Genomic DNA, 5,758 nt, shown 5'->3' with positions numbered 1-5,758 from the left:
AAAATGAGCAGAGGGAACACGCGGAACGTAGCCTAAAAAGATAAAAACCCTAAAAAATAACACCGTGTCACGGCAAAAAGAGCACCGTGACACGATGCTAGGCACCATCAGATCCCGTGACACGGGGGAAAACTGAGTGACGCGGGAAATAATTAGGTTACGGGAAGTGAAAACGCGTTTACTAGGGATTACGCGGAGAAAACACGGAGTAATCCCGTGTCACGGGATGTGCACCGTGACACGGGAAGACATGTCGTGACACGACATTTTCCACCATGGTACAGTGCAGTATGTCGTGTCACGGTGTAAAAAGTACGTGGAAATGACACGGAATATCCCCGTGTCACGGAATGGGCATCGTGACACGGGAAATTGCACCGTGACACAGTGCAAAATCCCGTGACACGGTGAAAATTCCCATGACACGGTGGATTAAATGTGCAGATTTACACAAAAGGGCACCGTGTCAAGGGAATAAGGCTCGTGACACGTCAACATTTGCCGCGTCGCGACATTTTAGCTGCTGCGCGGTAATTTCTCTTTTTTATCCGTTTTTAAAATAATCATAACTTTTGATACGTAACTCGGAATAAGGCATATAATATATCATTGGAAAGCTTATCAAGTATAATTTCTAATCCAATTAGAATCATGTCAAAATAATTTGTAAATTTTAAGATATGACCGTTTTGGTGGAAGGGTGTCGGTTTTAGGCCAAGTTTAGTGTTTTGCTCATATCATTTTCGTTATAGCTCGGAATTGGGCTTATGATATATGGTTGGAAATCTTATTTAAAGGCCTATCCAAAGAAAAAATAATAGGATCAAAATTGTATAGCCATAAAATCAGTTTCTCTCGGTTTTGCGATGTGGACACGAAAAGTGGAAAATAGGTTATGGCTTAGGGAAATGAGCTAGAAATTGGATTGGTTCATGAAATATATTGGATTGAACATGGATTTAAGCACTCAAAATATTAAATACTCAACCCGACCAATAATGGCGGTGAAATGTGTTCATCATCGGGTTTGGTTTTGGGGAGACATTTTTAGGTGTCTACACCAAGTATCCGGATTGGATAGCTAATGTGGTTTTAGTTTTGAAGAAGGATGGAAGGGTTAGAATGTGTGTTGATTACAGGGACCTCAACAAGGCAAGCCCGAAAGATGGAATCCCTCTACCTCACATTTACATTCTTATTAATAACACAACAAACCATGCACTCCTATCATTCATGGACGGCTACGCTGGATATAACCAAGTATTTATGGCCTAGGATGACATGCAGAACACCACATTCATCACACAATGGGGTACATATTGCTATATGGTAATGCCATTCGGGTTAAAAAACGCGGGTGCCACCTACCAAAGAGCAGCCACAACATTATTACATGATATGATGCATAAAGAGGTGGAGGTATATGTTGACGATGTGATCATCAAATCAAAAGATCGGCCACTCCACATCATTGCACTTCGCAAATTTTTTGAGAGACTATGCAAATATAATATGAGGTTGAATCCAGCAAAATGTGCATTCGTAGTTACATCAGGCAAGCTACTTGGCTATGTGATTAGTTAACAAGCAATCAAAATTTATCCCGCAAAAGTCAAATCAATCATGGCCATGCCACCACCTAAGACTAAGAAGGAAATTCGGGGTTATATCGGAAGATTGCAATATATAAGTAGGTTCATATCCAAACTCACTGCGATATGTGAACCTATAATCAAGAAACTCAAGAAGAACGTTCCAGTTACATGGGATGATAATTGTCAAAAAGTTTTCGACAAGATCAAGGAATACTTGGCAAATCCACCCATGCTAGCATCGCAATGCCTGACTTTCCTCTTAGACTTTACCCTACGGTCACAAGAGAAACAATGGGTGCAATTGTAACACCCCCAAATCTCCCTCTACGGAAATACTAGTATAATACGTATAATTATATCGTAGAGATAAACTTAGGCGTATTACCGCCGCGTGAAAACGCAAGGCTACTCAAACTTACTAAAAATAACAATACTTTGCAGCGGAAACTTCAATACACTTCTTTATTAATAATAACCATAATAGTAACCAATGTTATGAGTACTAAAAATAGATACAAGACCAAATTCCTAATTTAGTGAAAACCAATCCCGGGACTCTAATGCATCATTTATTGACTCCAACCTGAAAATAAGCAACACTGCTTACCATTACGGTAAACAGGGCGAACCAAAACAAAAAAGAAGTAAGAGTTAGCAAAATATGCTAAGTACGATAAGTGCAAGATAATTAAACTCAATTATTTCGCAAACATGCTTTAAAACCAATTTCCAATAAATAATCTAATAATTCCAAACTCATGGTTTAAAACCAATTCTCAATAATTCCAATATCAATAATCAATAAAACCAATTTCAATTATTTAAAAACCAATTCCTCATATTAAAACCAATTCCTCTCCCAAGTGTGCACACCCCCCAAGCTAGTCTCCTTATGTTACAAGGCTATTCTTGAGGAAAGACCCGGTCATGAAAAGTCCAAGGCCTTATCAATAAACAAAATCCGCATAGTGGGATTACCAACTTGCTTATAAAGCATAAATATTAATAAATCCATGATTCAATAAATCCTCTTTTAAATCCAATAATTAAACCTTTAATGAAAACAATCCAAACTCCCTTTCCATAAATCCAACTTGCTTTCAAAATCAATCCTTTTTAAACATGAATAATAAATTAATTAATCAAAACATGTTATAAAAATTAATACTCCAATTTAATTATTAAAAACAATCTTTTAAACATACTTTTATTTCATAAACCATAATTCAATTCAATTTAATTCAAACAACATAAATCATTCAAACAGTTTCATTCAAATCGATCACTTCCAAGGTATCTAGCCACCTAACGTACCTTGATCTTCACTTAGCCAACAACACTTCAAAATTACTCTCAAGTATCTTGATCAAAAACACCCTACAAATAAATATAACCTTAATCAATATAAGGTTAACAAATAATCACAAATAATTAAATTAAACCCTCCCAACTAAATGTACATGAACCTCTTAAATTAATTCAACATGAACATTATTAAAATCTGATTTTATATAATTAAAACTACTCATAATAATTTTATATTAATCTCCCATAATAATAATAATTGAATAAAAGAAAAGGAGAAGAAAAGAATTGGATTTGCGTAGGAAATAAAAGGCAGAACTTTTAGAGGCTATAACACCTTCGATATAGCTCCGAATTGGGTAATTCTTGAGCCTAACCTCAAGGATTTTTCGAGAGGAACAACTTTAAACGTCACTACCCCAAAAACTGAACAGAAGTGCCCGAAAATTGGCTTCAAAGATGAACGGGATGATTTGTGTAAAATTGAGGAGAAGAAAAAAGAAGAGAATTGGTGTGAAGAATGTGAGAGGTATGAAGGGGTATTTATAGGCTAGTATGGGCATGAATTATGGTAGGAAAATGTAGGAAGAATTATGGTAATTAGGGTTTAAAAGATTACTTGGAGAAGTGAGCAAAAATTTAAGGAAAGTTTTGATATTTGAAGGGATTGTGTATAATTGAATATGGAAGGTATGTATATCATGAAAAATGTTAAGGAAATTGGAATTGCTTGGGGAATAATTAAGAAGAATGAATGGCAAGAAAATATAATAATTGGATATCAAAAAGATGGAGAATTAGAATTATGGAAAATAGGAGATGTTAGGGAGATAATTAAAAATACAAATTACCAAAATATTTTCCCAAAATCTTTGTGGGATGGCCGAAATTATTGAGCTTTCCTAACTCATATTTTCGGCCTTCCTATTTAGTATTTAGGAATATATTTTGCTAGTTTAAAGGAATTAAAAATAATTGTGTAAATAATATTTATTGTAATAAATAATTAAATAATAAAATATCAAATATTCACTAAATAATTTAACTAATAAAAATCAGATTTTATACATAAGAAAATATGAAATTATTAGCTAAATAAATGGGATTTTCGGACTTATTAAAATAATAATAAAATATAGCTTTTGCCTTAATTAAAATATCCGAAATATATAAATAATCCGGTTTTTAGAATAGGATAAATGGATGATAAATCTTATCCAAAATAATGATTAGTTTTCAAAATACTTTTGGCGCCAAAATTCAAATATCATTTTGGCTCCAAGATTTAAGTAGTAAATTGAATTACTAAAATACCCTTTTTAGAAAATAATAATTAATTAGGAAAATACGTATGAAAATACGGGGTATTACAGCAATGCTAGCTCAGGAGATCGAAAGTAAGAAAAATGCAATCTACTACTTGAGTAAAAAGCTTCAGGGTTATGAAACCAGGTACACACCACTTGAAAAGTTATGTCTTGCACTCGTGTGGGCTGCGCAGAAATTAAGACATTACATGCTCACTTATACAGTGCATGTTGTATCCAAGATGGACCCTCTCAAGTATTTGTTCGAAAAAGCAACACTTAAACGTGCGAATTCCAACGGACACAATTAGAATGACATTGACAATAGAAAGAAGATATGAGCCGGGTTATGTTCACGCACTTGATGATGAACAAGAAGCACAAGAAGAAGATGAAGAGCCATGGTATACATATATCCTTAATTACGTGATGAAGGGAGAATACCCTCCTAATACTTATTAAAGGGCAGACCGTGCTTTGAGGCTCCTGGCCTCACAATATGTGCTCATCAGAGGATAACTCTACAAAAGGACCGCTCAAGGGAGAAATCTCTTGTGCATAGCGAAGATTGAAGCGCGCAAAACCATGGAAAACCTTCACGCCGGAATATATGGAACGCATATGAATGCTAAAATGTTAGTCCAAAAGATTCAACGACAAGGTTATTATTGGACTACTATGGAGAGAGACTTTCACGAATACGTCAAGAAATGTATGAAGTGTCAAGTCTATGCAAATTTACAGCACGTTCCACCTTCGCTTCTCTACACATGTACTTCTTCATGGCCTTTCTCTACTTGGAGTATCGACATCATTGGAAAGATAACGCTACCCGGACAAGGGGGACATGAGTTCATCCTTGTAGCGATAAACTACTTCACTAAATAGGTCGAAGCTGCCTCATATGTTAAGCTCACATCAAAACATGTAGCTCGATTCACAATATCATATGCCGCTATAGGGTACCTCATGAAATGATCAGTGATAATGGGACGCATTTCCAAGTCGAGTGCGCAGAACTATTAAAGAAATATCATATCAAGCATCACAGATCATCACCTTACAGGCCATAAACAAATGGTGCGGTTGAATCAGCCAACAAGAATGTGAAAACTATCATCGAAAAGATGACAATAAATTACAAAGATTGGTCCAGTAAGCTACATTTCGCCCTTTAGGGTTATCAAACCTCTGTTCATACATCAACGAGGGTTACCCCTTTCTCTTTGGTCTGTGGAGTTGAAGCTGTACAACCAATAGAGCTCGAAATCCCTTCTTTCCGAACCGCGTTGGAAAGCCAACTAGATGAAGTCGATAGGATTAAAGCAGGACATGATGAACTAGTCTTACTTGACGAAAAACGCTTGACAGCTTTGCATCATGTCCAAACCTACCAACAGTGTATGGAACGACATTTCAATAAAAAAAGTCAAGACTACGAACATCAAGGAAGGTGACTTGGTGCTTAAGGCACTTCCCAAAATTGTGTTGGATCCAAGAGGAAAATTTAGACCAAACTGGTCGGGTCCGTACATTGTTAAATCCATTTTT

This window comes from Chenopodium album, chromosome 9 (genome assembly GCF_948465745.1).
Source record: "Chenopodium album chromosome 9, dcCheAlbu1.1, whole genome shotgun sequence".
In the NCBI taxonomy this organism is placed as follows: domain Eukaryota; kingdom Viridiplantae; phylum Streptophyta; class Magnoliopsida; order Caryophyllales; family Amaranthaceae; genus Chenopodium; species Chenopodium album.
This window is presented reverse-complemented; position numbering follows the sequence as displayed.